Genomic DNA, 21605 nt, shown 5'->3' with positions numbered 1-21605 from the left:
ACCGCAAGGTTCTGTATCGAACCATCTTAGTTCTGCAATATACTGCACTTTAGTCTTATCTACCCTTTCTTATGCTATTATATTGTACTCTCACCTTTTCTTAACAGTAACAACACACCTAGGCTTCCTATTTGGAAAATGTTAATGGCATTACAACTTCATGAAAGATAATGTAAATGCAGCAGGCTTGAATTTAGCCCTTATGTCTCTGTGCAGTATGGCTGCACAGAGACAGTAACACTACCATAAAACCCAATATACACGGATAAAGTCATGTGTTTCTGAAAATACGGACTTGTATGAAGCCATTAATGGAGTCCTATAGTATTTAATTTTACAATGCATTATATGTGGTTCTTGTCAATGTAGTATTTCCCCCAGCACTTGGCTCAGTGAATGAGTGATATCCCTGACCTTATGCAAACACATACTACCACACATACACCACAGACACAGACACGCACTCATATTCTTTTATTTTATTTATTTTACCTTTATTTAACTAGGCAAGTCAGTTAAGAACAAATTCTTATTTTCAATGACGGCCTAGGAACAGTGGGTTAACTGCCTGTTCAGGGGCAGAACGATAGATTTGTACCTTGTCAGCTCGGGGGTTTGAACTTACAACCTTCCGGTTACTAGTCCAACGCTCTAACTAGGCTACCCTGCCGCCCCAATATGCATACACACACATACTCATGAAAAACACCCCATGACTCTCTCTCGAAGGACAGTGGCAGAATTGCTCCTCACTACTGTATTCCCCACCGAGTCGCAGCACAGATGTATAGAAAAGAGAAAGGGCATTCAGAGCAGTCAGAACACAAGGGGCTGATTGAAGTGATCTGTCACCCACGTACAAACAGACATATCCATGCAAGCTTTATAAAATAGAACACAAATGCACGTGCATGCGCGCACACACACACACACACACACACACAAAGGGAGTCTTTGTGTGGCCCATTCATACATTGTGCCCATATGTCATATTACTAGAGGGGGGTGCTATTAATAATGGAAGGACGTGAGGAGGTTTGTGATTGGCTGATGATACTGGAAGGCAGTGGAGAGGATGTGATAGGCTGACAATAATGGAAGGACATGGGGAGGAGGTTTCTGATTGGCTGATAATACTGGAAGGATGTGGGGAGGAGGGTAGTGATTGGCTGAAAAAGCAGCTCGGATTGTGTTTGCTGAATCTTCTCTGCACCCCAAGGGAGTCTCAAGGAGAAGTAAAACAGAGTTAGAATATATCATATTCAGTGGAGGCTCCTCAGAGGAGGAAGGGGAGGACCATTCTCCTCAGCGAATTTCATAAAAATAAAAATGGTAAAACATAGAAAAAGGTATCCTTTTTGGATAAAACTATGTCACCAGATAATTGATTAAAACACACTGTTTTTGCAATGAAGGTCTACAGTAGCCTCAACAGCACTGTAGGGTAGCACCATGGTGTAGCCAGAGATTCCGTCCTCCTCTTGGTATATTGACTTCAATACACACCTAGGAGGATCATGGTTCTTACCCCCTTCTATAGACTTACACAGTAATTATGACAACTTCCGGAGGACATCCTCCAACCTATCAGAGCTCTTGCAGCTTGAACTGACATGTTGTCCACCCAAACAAAGGATAAGAGAATAAATCTAAAAATGTGGTGAGTTGGAAAGGTTTTTTCGCCTGGTCACATACAGACGTCATTGAAGTCCATAAACAAAGGAAAAAGGTGAGAGGAGGAGGGTGCATAGAAGCTAGAATGGATACAACATGGCTGCTATGATCAGGGGTGTATTAATTCTGCTGATTCCGTTGAAAAATCTTCTTAAACGTTAGTAAACGAAACTGGTATAAAAATACCTGAATTTGTCCAATAAAACGAATGATTACATCCTAGATAAGCTAGATGCAGGCAAGAGTGTGCAAGGCGGTACAGAATATGTCACAGTCTGTCATCTCAAATGTTTCCCTCGACCTGTGTGCACTTACGTTGTAAACGTTCATTCACAGGCTAGGTTGTAGCCACTTCATGATGGGTATAGGGAAAACGTGTGTATCATGTAGTAGACTAAACTACGATATTACATTGAACTGGGTGAATGGAATATGAATGACAGTAATCCAACATGCTATAATAGAAATAAGGCCATGCTCATGAACAAAAAAAATTGTCCTCCCTCATCATAAATGGCACTAACTGCCACTGACTGTATTAAGATTACGTAAAACACGCACACACACACAGACACTTGTATAGGCAATCATTTGATAGAATGAAGCACACATATCATCACACAACTGTACTGAAAAATAGGGGACAAATGTCAAGAGGACGTCCTAGCTCCCAAAATATTATAAAATGTATTTCTGCCTTTGATCATGACCAAATACATTGTCTGTGAAGTTGCTAATCTCTCTGTAAGGGCCTTGACACATTAGAGAGAGAAGCAGGTTGCTTCCTGGCGAGTTGTTCAAGACTTTAAGAAGATTAACTATGATTGGTCTAGCTTGTCCCATTTCAGCACCAAAACAGGGACACAAAAACACATGGCTCCTAATCTCCCCGCCTCCCGTCAGGAAGAGGATTGGACGTTGAATTGGTCGGATTCTACTTTTGGATGTCGGTGAAATCTGCAGCTAAAGGTTGTGTTATTGTCATGCCTTTATATTATGTTGTGGCTGTACAAGTGTTTTTTTTTATTATTTAATTAAATCAAATTCAAATCAACCCACCTGTGAGTGACAATTACCTCAGTGTTTCCCAAACCTTTACGATCGATCCCCTCCCACTTGCTGTGATTTCATGTGGTACATTTGAATATTTCAAAGTTGGAAGCCGTCTAAGACTATTGGCTATAGTCTGATTACCTCCGATGACACAGCAAAAAACTAAATAGGAGTGTGCACCATATCCATTTTTTATTACAAACTACTTTTCTCTCTCTCTCTCTCTGCTGTGCCCTATATTATGCCCACAGCCTTGTGGGTTGTGTAATCCTGTGGTCGTGCCACACAGACATGGCACAACATCAACAATCCTCAGCTTGTGACATTTACAGGGGGTGGCCATGACTCTTCAGGCTTTACGAGCAAATGTACTATTCAATTCCTTCCAAAGCAAGTCCAAACATGCTAGCTCGGACACATTAAGAGCAGCTTCATCACCTTTATGTCACACCCTGATCTGTTTCACCTGTCCTCGTTATTGTCTCCACCCCATCCAAGGTGTCGCTTGTTTTCCCCAGTGTATTTTTCCCTGTGTTTCCTGTCTCTCTGTGCCAGTTCGCCTTGTATGTCCATGCCTACCAGCGTTTTTTCCCGGTTTCCTGCTTTGCCTTTTCTCCTTTTTCTAGTCCTCCCGGCTTTGACCCTTGCCTGTTCTGGACTCTGTAGCCGCCTGCCTGACCATTCTGCCTGCCCTAACCCCGAGCCTGCCTGCCACTCTGTACCTCCTGGACTCTGATCTGTCCACGACCATTCTCTTGCCTATTCCCTTTGGATTTATTAAACATCTTAAATTGCAAACTCCTGTTTCTGCACTTGGGTCTTGCATAGTGTCATGATACTTTATTGTTTGGGTTAAGTTGAATGACAGGTTTGGTTGCACTTTACTACACACTACTATTGCAGTAATATGATGCAATTGCTTATTACTTATAAATGAGTCAACAAAAATGGGTCATCTCTGGCACTAAATGCAAGTACACAAGCCGGTTATAAACTTTGTAACTGTAACTATGAAATGGCACTTAAAGGTCATATTATGGTAAAATTGTACTTAAAGGGTAATATCACTGCCTGCATAACAATTGCTATCATATAATTTGAAAATACATGTAATAGTGTATTGCAAGATAAAGTGCAAACAAATGTTTCTAACCAAATGTTAATCTAAGCCAAGTTCTGTTGTGAATGGGATGGCTACTTGCTTTGACTAACAGTGTGGGACTGAGCAGCCTGCCTATATATGTTGGAACCGAGCAATCAACAGGAAATGCCTGCGCCGAGCGCCAAGAAAAGATGGGAGCACTATCTTCCTTATTGAGACAAACAGAACAATAGCTGGGAGGGATATTATTATTTTTTATTTCACCTTTATTTAACCAGGTAGGCCAGTTGAGAACAAGTTGTCATTGACAACTGCGAACTGGCCAAGATAAAGCAAAGCAGTGCGACAGAAACAACAACACAGAGTTACACATGGGAAAAACAAACGCACAGTCAATAACACAATAGAAAAATCTATATACATAGTGTGCAAATGTAGTACGATTAGGGAGGTAAGGCAATAAATAGGCCATAGTGGTGAAATAATTACAATTTAGCATTAACACTGGAGTGATAGATGTGCAGATGATGATGTGCAAGTAGAAATATTGGGGTGCAAAAGAGCAACAAACAAATAGCAATATGGGGATGAGGTAGTTGGGTGAGCTATTTACAGATCGGCTCTGTACAGGTGCAGTGATCGGTAAGCTGCTCTGACAGCAGATGTTTAAAGTTAGTGAGGGAGATGAGTCTCCAGCTTTAGTGATTTTTGCAATTCGTTCCAGTCATTGGCAGCAGAGAACTGTAAGGAAAGGCGGCCAAAGTAGGAGTTGACTTTGGGGATGACCAGTGAAATATACCTGCTAGAGCGCGTGCACGGCTCAGTGTTGCTATGGTGACCAGTGAGCTGAGATAAGGCGGGGCTTTACCAAACAAAGACTTATAGATGACCTGGAGCCAGTGGGTTTGGCGACAAATATGTAGCGAGGGCCAGCCAACGAGAGCATACAAGTCACAGTGGTGGGTAGTATATGGGGCTTTGGTGACAAAATGGATGGCACTGTGATAGACTACATCCAATTTGCTGAGTAGAGTGTTGGAGGCTATTTTGTAAATGACATCGCCGAAGTTAGGATCGGTAGGATAGCAGAGGTCTGGACAACAGGCCCTCCAATTTGACACACTGAACTCTATCTGAGAAGTAGTTGGTGAACCAGGCGAGGCAGTCAAGTTGCTGCCGGGGGTAGGGGTAGCCAGGTGAAAAATTATTAATAAAATTCTCGATTATCGTACATTTATAGGTGGTGACAATGTTTCCTAGCCTGAGTGCAGTGGGTAGCTGGGAGGATGTGCTCTTATTCTCCATGGACTTCACAGTGTCCCAAAAAGTTTTGGAATTAGTGCTACAGGATGCAAATTTCTTTTTGAAAAAGCTAGCCTTTGCTTTCCTAACTGACTTTGTATATTGGTTTTTGACTTCCCTGAAAAGTTGCATATTGCGGGGGCTATTCGATGCTAATGCAGTACGCCACATGATGTTTTTGTGCTGGATAGTATGACAGAACTCTGCAGCCTTCTCTGCAGTAGATTGCAACTCCGCCCCCTTTGGCAGTTCTATCTTGACGGAAAATGTTGTAGTTGGGGATGGGAATTTCAGCATTTCTGGTGGCCTTCCTAAGCCAGGATTCAGACACGGCTAGGACATCAGGGTTGGCGGAGTGTGCTAAAGCAGTGAATTAAACAAATTTAGGGAGGAGGCTTCTGATGTAAACATGCATGAAACCAAGGCTTTTATGGTTACATAAGTCAACAAATGAGAGCGCCTGGGGAATAGGTGTATTACTGGGGGCTACAAGGCCTGGGTTAACCTCTACATCACTAGGGGAACAGAGGAGGAGTAGGATAAGGGTACGGCTAAAGGCTATAAGAACTGGTCGTCTAGTGCATTGGGAACAGAGAATAAGAGGAGCAGATTTCTGGGCATGGTAGAATAGATTCAGGGCATAACGTACAGACAAGGGCATGGTAGGATGTGAGTACAGTGGAGGTAAACCTAGGCATTGAGTGACGATGAGAGAGGTTGCATCTCTGGAGGCACCAGTTAAGCCAGGTGAGATCTCCGCATGTGTGGGGAGTGGGACAAAAGAGCTATCTAAGGCATGTTGAGCGGGACTGGGGGCTCTACAGTGAAATAAAACAATAAGAACTAACCGAAACAGCAGTAGACAAGGCATACTGACATTAGAGAGAGGCATAAAGCAATCACAGGTGTTGATCAGGAGAGCTAAGACAACAATAGGTGAATGGGGTGGCATGTAGCCTAGCGGTTAGAGCATTGGACTAGTAACTGAAAGGTTGCAAGATCGAATCCCCGAGCTGACACGGTAAAAATATGTCGTTCTGCCCCTGAACACGGCAGTTAACCCACTATTCTAGGCCGTCATTGAATATAAGAATTAGTTCTTAACTGACTTGCCTAGTTAAATAAAGGTAAAATAAAAATTCCTCACGGCAGTGAAACATTGTGTTCTGCACTGCTGAGACAAGTCCAGCTAAATGTGAATGAAACAACAAGAGCGGAGTCATCACAGACTGGGTGTGTGTGTTTTGTGGCTGAGAGAGAGTTAACGCCACAGCCACTCTCTTTCAGGCCCATTCACTACTAACTCATGCCCGTGCCACCCCGAGGGCAGGAAGTGAGTCAAGCAGGAAGTGATACAAGCTAGGTCAAACTTTAGTGTAGCAGTCTTTGGTGTATTTGAATAGGGTTGGACTAAAACAAATTTCAAGCACAACATCTGCAGTGATAACATTGGTTATAGTGTTTGGCTGGGGGAGGAAGATAGCGGGAGTTGAATTCAGGTTTTATATAAATTCCTACAAGTCTGCTGTAGCACAGGACATGCTTGAATGAACATCTTCAAGTAACTGACTGCCAGGCTTGATGGCTGGTTTCGTGGCGAGATAGATAGATGGTGGCTCTTCCCACTCCCAAGTCTGTGGTTTCCTACCTGCCTTTGTGCTCCATAAACACGCAATGAAGACTGGACTCCGAGCCGAAGACATAGGTAACCCAGCAAAAAAATCAACAGCGCAGTTTTCATTAGGCACCAAAGGGAAGAAAACATACTGAAACAGGATGGAACTACCCAGACTCCTATAAGCAGCGCAAATTTTTATTGTCAGTTGCAAATCTCAAAGAATATGGCCCTGGCTCTAACGGCTCGGATGGAATGATAACAAATGAGAGGGTTTGTATCTGTGGCCTTAGCCACCGGACCACAGACTAAGCACATCAATTCCACACTGCTGCTTCAGAATCAATCAAATCAATCAAATGTATTTATAAAGCCCTTCTTCATCAGCTGATGTCACAAAGTGCTGTACAGAAACCCAGCCTAAAACCCCAAACAGCAAGCAATGCAGATGTAGAAGCACGGTGGCAAGGAAAAACTCCCTAGAAAGGCCAGAACCTAGGAAGAAACCTTGAAAGGAACCAGGCTCTGAGGGGTGGCCAGTCCTCTTCTGGCTGTGCCGGGTAGAGATTATAACAGAACATGGCCAAGATGTTCAAACGTTCATAGATGACCAGCAGGGTCAGATAATAAAAATCACAGTGGTTGTCTAGGGTGCAACAAGTCAGCACCTCAAGAGTAAATGTAAGTTGGCTTTTCATAGCCAATCATTCAGAGTTAGAGACAGCAGGTGCAGTAGAGAGAGAGAGTCCAAAACAACAGGTCCGGGACACGGTAGCACAATGACAATGACATGAGTCTGACAGCCCCGGCCTAAAACCAGAGCCAAGCATTCGTATCAATCTGTCTGTTTCTGTCCCTTCATATAGGCATCAAAACTGATCAGAGGCCAGTGTCTAGTTAACAGATGATAGTATTGATCACTCAGCACTTCTAGCCTGACAATGTTTGGACAGCTGGGGAAATCTGTGTAGTTGTGTTGGTTGGGAAGTTTATCACGCACACACGCACGCACGCATGCGCACACACAAACACAGCGTCACTAATGCCACTAATGGCTGGTCGGAACTCAAGAGTAAGTAAGCCCGGGATACTGGAATGCACTATTTCCCCATGCTTATCCTGCTTCCTGCCATCAGCGCAGTGAGACAGAGCATTCCATAAGTCAGGCTCACCCTCCTGCAACCCCCGATGGACCTCTCACCCTGCCCTCCCCAGTGATTCAATAAAAACATGGATGACAGGATGTTTCATCCTGAATGGAGATGGGGGTGGCTTGTACATGGATTATTACTCTGTGGAGTTCAAAACCGGACATAGGCCTATCTCAAGTGATTCCCTGTATGTGTTTTAGGTGCATCATGAAGAAGGGGATGGCCATTCATATCCACACAGCTGATGTGGGAGGAGGATTTTGTTCCCATCAATCAGTATAGCTGATTCAACTAATCAAAGTCTTTGAATGATTAGTTTAATCAGGGTGGTTACTAGGGATGCACAATATATCGGTGAGCATATTGGAATCGGCCGAAATTAGCTAAAAAGGCCAACATCGGCATCGGCACGATGTCTATTTTAACGTCGATGTGCAAAACCGATGTCAAAGCTGACGTGCATACCTATATAAAACGTAAGTAGATGGCGTATTGACGCCACGAAAAATACAGCACAGCACAGAACAAAAGCCCACACTTCCAACAACCAAACAAGTTCAAGTTTAGCAGTCATTTTAAAGAGTAAGAAAATTTCAGCGAGACAACTCAAAGGCGAAACCCATTAATGCCAAGATAATGGAATTTATTATGCTACTTGCTATGGGCGTCACAACTGAATTTGGACCAGTGATGTCAGTCCCATGAGCGTGCTGAGTCTGACAGCACAGTAGGTCGACGAGGATTTCATATTGAGGAAAGCTGTATTGCATGCTCAAGAATGTGCTGGTTCTCATACCGCTGCTGCCATTTCAATGGCATTTGAGAACATGTTTGAAACTTGGAAACATGAACAAACTCGTAGCGCCACTCGAACAACTGACTGGAGAAATAAGCTCAACTGCGTCTGCAGCAGACGTGATACCCTCTGTCATGGCATTGAAACGCCTGCTCAACAAAACTAAAACGTACAAAAGTACTCGAGGCTGTGAATAAGCGAATCGGCGGTATTCTCTCTGAGCCTCTTTACTGTGTCTCCACCCTGCTCGATGCTAGGTACAAGGACCGCTACTTCGATGGAGATGAAAAACGGGGTTTACATGAAATGTTACATACACAGCTGGACAAGATAGAAACAGACACAGTGACAGCGTGCACCGAGGAAGAGAGGCCACGGACAGACAGAGCTGAAACTTCACTGCATGACATGTATGATGGGGACATACGTAAATGGCAACAACATAAAGTTTTGGTCAGTGTGGTGTGTAACCTTTATTTAACTAGGCAAGTCAGTTAAGAACAAATTCTTATTTTCAATGACGGCCTACCCCGGCCGATGCTGGGCCAATTGTGCGCTGCCCAATGGGACTCCCAATCACAGCCGGATGTGATACAGCCTGGATTCGAACCAGGTACTGTAGTGACGCCTCTTACACTGAGATGCAGTGTGTTAGAACATTGTGTCACTCAGGAGCCCAATGTGTATTGTATGTTGACTTTGACATGCTGTGGCTTTTGTTTGCTATTCATACACATATTTCATTAGGGATTATATTATATATATTATATATATATATATATATATAAAAAATATTTCGAAAAATCTCTCAAATGAATAAATAGTAACCATTCAAACAACTGCATTAGCATGAGCATTTAAAAAACAAACATATTTCACTTAGGCTAAGGTCACGTCCTCTCCTTTAGCTGTTGAGTCTAAACTATATTCACTAACTGAGTCCGTGACACTTTCCCGGTAGATTTCTGCTATAAGATCGTCAAAAAATCTGTTAACCTGGACTTTGATTTAGCTTTTCCAGTATTAGTAGCCATATTGTAAATTATCAAAACACTTTGTTTTCATAACTCACAGATATGCATAACGCGCTGGGACATGTTCTTGCATAGATTTCCAATGGCCACTCGACTGCTGTACGCGCGAGGTTAGCTCGAAAGTTTTTCACCCTACAAAGGGGCATCACATACCCTTGTAAAGCACAGCTTATTGGCTATCTAGCTAGCTAGGTTTCAAAACGATAGGTGGTCATTGGACCAAGATACAGTCAATCAAGTGAACACCGCCCGTCTCATCGGCACACAAGGATGTTGTGTCTTCCTGGCTAAAATTGGCTTGCCATATGATATACTGATATAGCAAATATAGCAAAGGCTGGATATTCTGATATAGCAATGGCTGGTTAATATTTAGAGTGTCTGCGGAATAATTACAAACCTAACTTGACTGGTTGAAATAATGTTTAGCGTTCGATTTTCACCGATTTCTTTCTTTGCAAGTTGAACGAGTGGAAATACAAAATCGATGCATAAAATCGCGCATAATACATGGATATTTTTAGGATATGAAAAAGGATTTTTCCTTTTTTTTTATCTCTGGGACCCGTAGGATGACAAATCAGAACAAGATTTCAGAACGTAAGTACATCATTTACCTTCAGATGTGGATGTATCCAACCTGTCGCTGTGATAAAAGTGTGTTGTTGTTGTGCACTCTCCTCAAACAATAGCATGGTATTTTTTCACTGTAATAGCTACTGTAAATTAGACAATGCAGTTAGATTAACACAAATGTAAGTTCTCTGCCCATATAAGACACTTATATGTACCGGAAAATTGGTTGTTGTTTGCAACGGCGTTCTAGTCACATATGGATATTGAGCAACAACTGTCCCGTAGACGTGACACCGATCCATAAGAACTTCCACCCAAAAACTATATTTTTGGTATTTGTTTCATTAGTCCATTGTTGATATAGTCTCAAAATGTTTTTCATGTCAGATACATGTTAAGATACTGTATCTCTCTTCCTATCTATCTACCTATCCCTCTCCCTCTCCCTCTCCCTCCCTGTCTCTCTTCCTATATCTGCCCCCGTCTCTCTTCCTATCTCTCTCTACATCTCCCCCTGTCCCTCTTTGTATCTTTCTATTTATATATATACAGTGGGGCAAAAAAGTATTTAGTCAGCCACCAATTGTACAAGTTCTCCCACTTAAAAAGATGAGAGAGGCCTGTAATTTTCATCATATGTACATTTCAACAATGACAGACAAAATGATAAAAAAAATCCAGAAAATCACATTGTAGGATTTTTAATGAATTTATTTGCAAATTATGGTGGAAAATAAGTATTTGGTCAATAACAAAAGTTTATCTCAATACTTTGTTATATACCCTTTGTTGGCAATGACAGAGGTCAAAAGTTTTCTGTAAGTCTTCACAATTTAATTATTAAAATTACAGGCCTCTCTCATCTTTTTAAGTGGGAGAACTTGCACAATTGCTGGCTGACTAAATAGTTTTTTGCCCCACTGTAAGCTCACAGAACGGGACAGGTAAGTGCTGAAGCGTGTAGCGAGTAAAAATAGTCTGTCCTCGGTTGCAACACAGACTACCGAGTTCAAAACTGCCTCTAGATGCAATGTCAGCACAAGAACTGTTTGTCGAGAGCTTCATGAAATGGGGTTCCATGGCCAAGCAGCTGCACACAAGCCTAAGATCACCAAGCACAATACCAAGCATCGGCTGGAGTGGTGTAGAGCTCGCCGCCAATGGATGTCAAGAGAACGCTACCTGTCCCAATGCATAGTGTCATCTGTAAGGTTTGGCAGAGGAGGAATAACGGTCTGGGGCTGTTTTTTATGGTTAAGTCCCTTAGTTCCAGTTAAGGGAAATCTGTGGCAACAGTGTGGCAACAGTTTGGGGAAGGCCCTTTCCTGTTTCAGCATGACAATGCCCCCGTGCACAAAATGAGGTCCATGCAGAAATGGTTTGTCAAGATCGGTGTGGAAGAACTTGACTGGCCTGCAAGAGCCCTGACCTCAACCCCATCAAACACCTTTGGGATGAATTGGAACGCCGACTGCGAGCCAGGCCTGATCGCTCAATATCAGTGCCTGACCTCACTAATGCTAGTGGCTGAATGGAAGCAGGTCCACACAGTAATGTTCTAACATCTAGTGGAAAGCCTTCCCAGAAGAGTGGAGGCTGTTATAGCAGCAAAGAGAGGACCAACTCCATATTAATGCCCATGACAAGCAGGTGTCCATATACTTCTGGCTATGTAATGTATTTCCAAATACAGAAATACAGCTGGTATGATGCATTTTGAATCATATGATGCAGAGTGCCTCATATGATGCTGTGTTTTTAAAAGTTATATATCTTGAAAACTTTTTGGAACTATATCAACAATGGACTAATGAAACAAATACTAACTGATAGTTTTTGGGTGGCGTTTTCCTTTAATGGCGAAAAGCAGCCAAACTGTCTCAACCCAGGCAGAAATTGTTTGAGTCAACGTAGTTTCCTTGCTTATTTCAACAAACATTTGAATGTATGATTTTCTTGTGTCAACGTGGCTAGTTGATTGAATTTGCAATGAGTCATAACCGTTCACAGGTAAGCCATTTTTCAATTCCGTATTTTTGGTGTAGTCGGACTACCAACAAAATATCTGTGAACTGAGGAACAACAGTTTTACTACTAGTAAGTCCAACTTTATAGCGTTGAACGGCTGGTGCTCTATTGCTCTGCTGTAGTGGCTTTGAGCGGAGCTCACGCCCTGGTTTCACATTGCACCCAAATGTTAACTGAGCTGTCTAGCACTCTGGCGTCGAAACAGCTGCAGAAAGAAACACATGCTACAGCAGGGGTTGTAAACCTCAGCTTATCCCCACTAGACCAGACTATTTTCCTCACACACACACACACACACACACACACACACACACACACACACACACACACACACACACACACACACACACACACACACACACACACACTCTAAAGCACAACAAAGATCCTGTAGGTGATTGCCAAAGTTCTGTGCTAGTTTTTGGAAAAGAGAGCATGTGCTTCTGATTTGGGGTGAGGCCTTTTTGTTAATTCCTCCAATAACAATATGAAGCTGGGCATCTTACACTTGGATACACATGCACGTACACACATGCCCCAAAAGCTGATTTGAAAAAAAATACACAAGCGATTGTCCACTATAGCTCAGACAGCATAAGAAAAAAAAAGCATAATGTGCATAATATGTTGGCATTTCTGATGACCAAGGACCAGATTTGGAAATATTCACCACAAAAACAGGCCACAAATAACAACACAATGACAAAGGCATTGGCATTCAACAACGTATGTGTATCGAATGCTAACTAGGTTAGCGTCAGGAGGGTGAATGCTCTGACCATGTTCCATTCCACACATTAAAGGGGCCTGAGGCAATGACATCAGAAACTCACAATTTACTCAAACCCGTGGGGTTCGGTTATCTGCCTTAAAGCCAGTAGTTGGCCTTCGGAGAGAGCACGGTATAAAAAACGAGCACAGTCGGGGTCCGTAAGCACTCCCTTTCAAATTGCAATTAATTCCACACGAGGTCTGCCTACCATAGTAGTTTTAAATATTGAAGAGGAATCAGAGCGCTTCTAGCACTGACTTTACTGATAGCTACCTTATTGAGGAATAATGTTCTTACTATGACTAGGATATGCGGTTGTCCCACCTAGCTATCTGAAGATGAATGTACTAACTTTAAGTCACTCTGAATAGGAGCGTCTGCTAAATGACAAAAATGTGAATGTAGAGGGAGAGATCAGCACCAGCTGAATAAAGACATCAAATCCACTGACAGGGGATAAGGAATCAGGATCTTTAATCAGGGATTTGCGCTCAGCGCCAGATCAAGTAATAGAGTAGATTTTTCTTTGGTTACAAAAGTGCCATGCTTCATTACTGAACTAAGTGGATTCTGTAGGTTGATGTTTTAAGCATTAAAATTGAAAAAAGATTAAAGCTAAAGGGCGATGGCTACAAAGTTCAACCCCTTTTTGTGAGTATTAGAAACCCATTCCATTTTCCATATAGGACGCATTTGATAATCGCTGGTTATCGTACTATACATTAGCCTATATAGTATTTTTGTCACTTCCAGTATTAAATAGATCACTCCCTATCGTACAGCACATTCAGTTAAGTCAACCCCATCCATCTTAAACACAGCTAGCCCACTCCATAAGAAATAATGGGTCCTGCACCAATTAAACACCAATGAAACCACATGAATAATAGTGGCTGGCTAAACTGATTTCAGCACACACATTTAATTACTGTGGGTCCATCTATTCCTGGGTGGGTTCTCCGTCATTTATCTCTCCCTTCTGAGGAGAAACCGCGGTTGGGGTTGGGGTGTGTGTGTGAGCGGTATATCAGAGACATTGTTTTTTAAAAATTATAATGTTTGTGTGTGTGTGTGTAGGTATTAGGGCTGGGTGATATATTGAATTAATTCAATTCATTCAAATGTATGTTTTAGCGCAATACTTCAAATGCCTGTATCGCGAGAATAAAGGGTTTTATACTTTTCATTTCCTTGAGGTTTCCGTCTTTTGGGTTGTCTCCTTCGCTCCTTCTATGCTGTGTGCACCTTTCCATTTGCTATTTCAGCCACAACCATTGTTGACAGGTGTATAAAATCGAGCACAGATGGCGCTGGAGGAGATGGCCGCCGTTTTACGGTCTCCTAACCAATTGTGCTATTTGGTGGGGGTTTTTCGCGATAGTTGTAAATTATTTTGTACGTAATGTTTCTGCAACCGTATCTTACGGAAGAAAAGAGCTTCTGGATATCAGGACAGCGATCACTCACCTCGAATTAGACAAAGATTTATTCAACAACAACAACAAGCAGGACTCACACAATACTCTCCAAACATATTTGTAAACAACAGCTGGTGCACGAAAGGAAGTCTCTAGATTTTGCTGACCTGAAGTAGAGTATATTGTCGTACATTGCAGGCCACACTACTTGCCTAGAGAGTCCTCGGCTATACTTTTCGAGGCACTCACCCAGAGGCAGCGCTCCTAGTGGCCGGAGACTTTAATGCAGGGAAACTTAAATCAGTTCTACCAAATCTTTATCAACGTGTTAAATGTGCAACCAGAGGGAAAAAAATTCTAGATCACCTGTACTTCACACACAGAGACGCGTACAAAGCTCTCCTTCGCCCTCAATTTGGTAAATCCGACCACAACTCTATCCTCCTGATTCCTGCTTACAGGCAAAAATTAAAGCAGGAAGCACCAGTGACTCGGTCTATAAAAAAAATGGTCAGATGAAGAAGATGCTAAACTACTGGACTGTTTTGCTATCACAGACTGGAACATGTTCCGGGATTCTTCCGATGACATTGAGGAATACACCACATCAGTCACCGGCTTTATCAATAAGTGCATTGAGGACTTCGTCCCCACAGTGACTGTACGTACATACCCCAACCAGAAGCCATGGATTACAGGCAACATTCGCACTGAGCTAAAGGGTAGAGCTGCCGCTTTCAAGGTGCGGGACTCTAACCCGGAAGCTTACAAGACATCCCGCTATGCCCTGCGGTGAACCATCAAACAGGCAAAGTGTCAATACAGGGCTAAGATTGAATCATACTACACCAACTCCGACGCTCGTCGGATGTGGCAGGGCTTGCAAACTATTACAGACTACAAAGGGAAGCACAGCCACGAGCTGCCCAGTGACACGAGCCTACCAGACAAGCTAAACCACTTCTATGCTCGCTTCGAGGCAAGCAACACTGAGGCATGCATGAGAGCATCAGCTGTTCCGGATGACTGTGTGATCACTCTCTCCGTAGCCGACGTGAGTAAGACCTTTAAACAGGTCAACATACACAAGGCTACGGGGCCAGATGGATTACCAGGACATGTGCTCCGGGCATGTGCTGACCAACTGGCAGGTGTCTTCACTGACATTCTCAACATGTCCCTGATTGAGTCTGCAATACCAACATGCTTCAAGCAGACCACCATAGTCCCTGTGCCCAAGAACACAAAGGCAACCTGCCGAAATGACTACCTGTAGCACTCACGTAGCCATGAAGTGCTTTGAAAGGCTGGTAAATGGCTCACATCAACATCATTATCCTAGACCCACTCCAATTTGCATACCACCCAAACAGATGATGCAATCTCTATTGCACTCCACACTGCCCTTTCCTACCTGGACAAAAGGAAAACATAAGTGAGAATGCTATTCATTGACTACAGCTCAGCGTTCAACACCATAGTACCCTCAAAGCTCATCACTAAGCTAAGAAACCTGGGACTAAACACCTCCCACTGCAACTGGATCCTGGACTTCCTGACGGGCCGCCCCCAGGTGGTGAGGGTTGGTAGCAACACATCTGCCACGCTGATCCTCAACACTGGAGCTCCCCAGGGGTGCGTGCTCAGTCCCCTCCTGTACTCCCTGTTCACCCACGACTCTATGGCCAGGCACGACTCCAACACCATCACAGTTTGTAGACGACACAACAGTGGTAGGACTGATCACCGACAACGACGAGACAGCCTATAGGAAGGAGGTCAGAGACCTGGCCGGGTGGTGCCAGAATAACAACCTATCCCTCAACGTAACCAAGACTAAGGAGATGATTGTGGACTACAGGAAAAGGAGCACCGAGCACATCCCCATTCTCATCGACGGGGCTGTAGTGGAGCAGGTTGAGAGCTTTAAATTCCTTGGTGTCCACATCAACAACAAACTAGAATGGTCCAAACACGCCAAGACAGTCGTAAAATGGTTACATTGTGTACCCCCCCAACCCCTCTTTTACGCTGCTGCTACTCTCTGTTTATCTTATATGCATAGTCACTTTAACTATACATTCATGTACTTACTACCTCAGTTGGCCCGACCAACCAGTTCCCTTTGCCTGAGATGAAAAGGTGGATTGGACTAAGATATGTGACAGAAGACAAGCCGAGCTCTTCCTTTTAAACATACAGGACGTTTCAAATGTCTAGAATGTCCTTCTATGGATGAACAGATACTAGTCCACCCAAAGATGGAGGAATCGAGGTCGGGTGAAGTTGCCCCTAGATGCTGATCTTGGGATAGTTTTGCATTTTTCCCACTAATGTTTAATGTTGGGGGGAGGGGAAGTGGATCCTTTAAATATTATTATTTTTATTAATTATTTAATTGAATTTATCCTAGATCTGTCCCTATGGGAAACTTCACTACGAAGATCACAACTAACAGTTTCATTATGAGAAAAGGCTACATTGATTCCAGTATTGGTCCAAACTCAAATGCCCACTTCTTTATATAAATGGAGTAATAATATACCTACTCATGTTATTATCTGTATCAGTTACTAACACAACTATTATGTTTTTTTGACTTGACACAAAAATTACTATGTACTAATACAATGCCGACATTCACCAATGCTTGCACACATGCGTACACTACATATACTTTAAAACTTTATTTAGAGATTTTCAGATATAACAACAAAAACAGTACAACCCCAACCCCTCATTCTCCCATCCCCTCCCTCCCTCCTAACCACCCACCCGCCAAGGCATCTATAAAAGTAAGTTAAATAGGAAATAAAAACAGAAACAAACAGTAATAGAAACAAAAACAATGAAAAAAAAAGTGAAATAAAAATTCTTATCAGCACAAATGACCACTAGAACAGACAAGACTGCTTACTAAACTATGCAAGTTACACTAAGTAATAGACAGGCTCTCCACGTATTGTATTAATGGGGACCAGTTTAAGTCAAACTTTTGTTGGGACCCATGACATGATGACATCACCTCCAGATGACATCACCTACTTAACCCACTGCATAAACGAGGGCAGCTTTGCAGACTTCCAGTGAAAGAGGACAAGGTGGCGACCTGGCAGTGAGCTAGCAGCGAGGTAGCATTCTGGCACATGGTTGATGATATTACTAGTTTATCTAGCGTGTCCTGCATTGCATATTATCGATACGGTGCGCATTCGCGAAAAAGGACTGTCGTTGCTCTAACGTTTACCTAACCATAAACATCAATGCCTTTCTTAAAATCAATACACAAGTATATATTTTTAAACCTGCATATTTAGTTAATATTTTCTGCTAACATGAATTTCTTTTAACTAGGGAAATTGTGTCACTTCTCTTGCAACAGAGTCATGGTATATGCAGCAGTTTGGGCCGCCTGGCTCGTTGTGAACTGTGTGAAGACCATTTCTTCCTAACAAAGACAGCCAACTTCGCCAAACGGGGGATGATTTAACAAAAGCGCATTTGCGAGAAAAAAAAAGCACAACCAACATCCATGCCTTTCTTAAAATCAATACACAGAAGTACAGTGCCTTGCGAAAGTATTCGGCCCCCTTGAACTTTGCGACCTTTTGCCACATTTCAGGCTTCAAACATAAAGATATAAAACTGTATTTTTTTGTGAAGAATCAACAACAAGTGGGACACAATCATGAAGTGGAACGACATTTATTGGATATTTCAAACTTTTTTAACAAATCAAAAACTGAAAAATTGGGCGTGCAAAATTATTCAGCCCCTTTACTTTCAGTGCAGCAAACTCTCTCCAGAAGTTCAGTGAGGATCTCTGAATGATACAATGTTGACCTAAATGACTAATGATGATAAATACAATCCACCTGTGTGTAATCAAGTCTCCGTATAAGTGCACCTGCACTGTGATAGTCTCAGAGGTCCGTTAAAAGCGCAGAGAGCATCATGAAGAACAAGGAACACACCAGGCAGGTCCGAGATACTGTTGTGAAGAAGTTTAAAGACGGATTTGGATACAAAAAGATTTCCCAAGCTTTAAACATCCCAAGGAGCACTGTGCTAGCGATAATATTGAAATGGAAGGAGTATCAGACCACTGCAAATCTACCAAGACCTGGCCGTTCCTCTAAACTTTCAGCTCATACAAGGAGAAGACTGATCAGAGATGCAGCCAAGAGGCTCATGATCACTCTGGATGAACTGCAGAGATCTACAGCTGAGGTGGGAGACTCTGTCCATAGGACAACAATCAGTCGTATATTGCACAAATCTGGCCTTTATTGAAGAGTGGCAAGAAGAAAGCCATTTCTTTAAGATATCCATAAAAAGTGTTGTTTAAAGTTTGCCACAAGCCACCTGGGAGACACACCAAACATGTGGAAGAAGGTGCTCTGGTCAGATGAAACCAAAATTGAACTTTTTGGCAACAATGCAAAACGTTATGTTTGGCGTAAAAGCAACACAGCTGAACACACCATCCACTGTCAAACATGTTGGTGGCAGCATCATGGTTTGGGCCTGCTTTTCTTCAGCAGGGACAGGGAAGATGGTTAACATTGATGGGAAGATGGATGGAGCCAAATACAGGACCATTCTGGAAGAAAACCTGATGGAGTCTGCAAAAGACCTGAGACTGGGACGGAGATTTGTCTTCCAACAAGACAATGATCCAAAACATAAAGCAAAATCTACAATGGAATGGTTCAAAAATAAGCATATCCAGGTGTTAGAATGGCCAAGTCAAAGTCCAGACCTGAATCCAATCGCGAATCTGTGGAAAGAACTGAAAACTGCTGTTCACAAATGCTCTCCATCCAACCTCACTGAGCTCGAGCTGTTTTGCAAGGAGGAATGGGAAAACATTTCAGTCTCTCGATGTGCAAAACTGATAGAGACATACCCCAAGCGACTTACAGCTGTAATCGCAGCAAAAGGTGGCGCTAAAAAGTATTAACTTAAGGGGGCTGAATAATTTTGCACGCCCAATTTTTCAGTTTTTGATTTGTTAAAAAAGTTTGAAATATCCAATAAATGTTGTTCCACTTCATGATTGTGTCCCACTTGTTGTTGATTCTTCACAAAAAAATACAGTTTTATATCTTTATGTTTGAAGCCTGAAATGTGGCAAAAGGTCGGAAAGTTCAAGGGGGCCGAATACTTTCGCAAGGCACTGTATATATTTTTAAACCTGCATATTTAGCAGGCAATATTGTTTCAAATATTTTTTATTAAACACACACAGGAATGGTGTATAAGGTATACAAGACAGGTATACAATTCTTATCTAAACATACAAGAGCATAAAGGAACAACAAGACCCATAATCCTGGGTGCAGAACAAATCATACAAAACACGACATACAAAACAAGGACAAGTAGAAAGAAAGAGGGAAGATGTCCCCCCTATCCCCCCCCTTATTCCCCCAAATGGGGGAATCTGTGTAATACCTTGAATTGTATGAGACGATGTCTGGAATTAATGGAGCATGTGTGGATGTACTCCAAGCTCTCTTCCCAGTCTGCCACCGAGATGTCAGTCCCTAGTTCTTCCTCCCATTTAGCCTTAATGGCATCAGTGGAAGGTGTGCTAACAGATTGAAAAGCATCATATAGACGCGATATCAGTTTATCGGAGGTGGGGCATATTTTTATGCATCCGTCAAACATGGAAGGTTTAGCATTCCCAAATGTTGGGAGGTGTTTTCTAACGTAGTCTCTAATTTGTAGGTATCTGAAAAAATTACTTCTGGGAAGGTTATAAGTTTCCCTCAGCAACTCAAAGGAAGCAAAGGTCCCTTCTATGTATAAATCCCCTATGGTACTTATCCCCAACTCTCCCCATCGCTCAAAGGTGTTATCAAGGTTAGAAGGGGCAAAGGAGGGATTCCTGGCGACAGGGAGCATGAATGACAATGGTCTAAGCTCAAAGTGGACTTTAATTTGCTTCCAGATTCGAACTGTGCTATGTATAATAGGATTGTTACAATAAAGTGACATCTCCAGATTGACAGGCGACAAAATCACAGCGCCAATAGAGAAGGGGTGACACTCCTCACGCTCCATACTAAGCCAGCTGGATGCCGGAAGTACGTCATCAAGCAGAAACGTAACAATGCGGAGGTTAGCGGCCCAGTAATAAAATATAAAATTTGGGAGAGACAATCCTCCTTCCATCTTAGATTTACAGAGGTGCTTTTTACCTATCCTGTGTGTTTTATAATCCCAGATGAAAGGATTGATAATTGAGTCCAGTTGTTTATGAAAGGATTTAGGTATGAATACTGGGATGTTCTGATATAGGTAGAGCAGTTGTGGGAGGAAGACCATTTTAATGGCATTAATTCTTCAGAGCAGAGAAATTGGGAGAGTTCTCCAAAATAGTATGTTTGATTTGAGTTTTTGTATCAGAGAGGGGAAATTCTCTTTAAATAGTAAGGAGTATTGTTTGGTAACTACAATTCCTAGGTAGGTAAATTTTTCTGAAGATAACTTAAATGGGAGATGTTCTAGCCAGGAGGTATTTTGCGACCGTATGGGCATTAATTCACTCTTGTTCCAATTTATTCTGTATCCCGAGAAGGTACCAAACAAATTGATCACATCAAGAATAGCTGGGATACTAGCCTGGGGTTCTGTTACATAGAGGAGGATGTCATCTGCGTATAGGGAGATCTTATTTAGAGTATCTTTAGTATTATAGCCGTGTATTGCTGCATGAGATCTAATCGTCTGAGCGAGCGGTTCGATAATTAGGGCGAAGAGCATAGGCGACAGCGCACAACCCTGCCTTGTCCCCCTGTTGAGGTTAAATCGGGGCGACAATGATTGGTTAGTGAGTATTCTGGCACAGGGGTTCCTATATAAAAGCTGGATCCATTTTATGAACCTATCTCCAATATTAAATTTCTGTAGGACCTTGAATAGATAGGGCCACTCAACTTGGTCAAAGGCCTTTTCGGCGTCAAGAGATATGACAGCAAGGTCCACGTTGGGTAACCTCTGAGAATACATAATATTGAAGAGGCGCCTGAGATTGAAGAAAAGAGTTTTTGCTAAAATCTTTTGGTCTGTATTA

General features: G+C 42.5%; 1 protein-coding gene across 3 annotated transcripts in view; it reads right to left on the bottom strand.

The window, feature by feature from the left end:
• LOC110493766 (phosphofurin acidic cluster sorting protein 2) overlaps positions 1-21605 on the bottom strand; it is a 103573-nt gene that overhangs the window by 71527 nt on the left and 10441 nt on the right. The window lies entirely within an intron of this gene.

This window comes from Oncorhynchus mykiss, chromosome 17 (assembly GCF_057628025.1).
Source record: "Oncorhynchus mykiss isolate SJ-2025 chromosome 17, ASM5762802v1, whole genome shotgun sequence".
NCBI lineage: Eukaryota > Metazoa > Chordata > Actinopteri > Salmoniformes > Salmonidae > Oncorhynchus > Oncorhynchus mykiss.
Note: the sequence above shows the minus strand (reverse complement) of the source record. Positions and strands in the feature narration are given on the sequence as shown.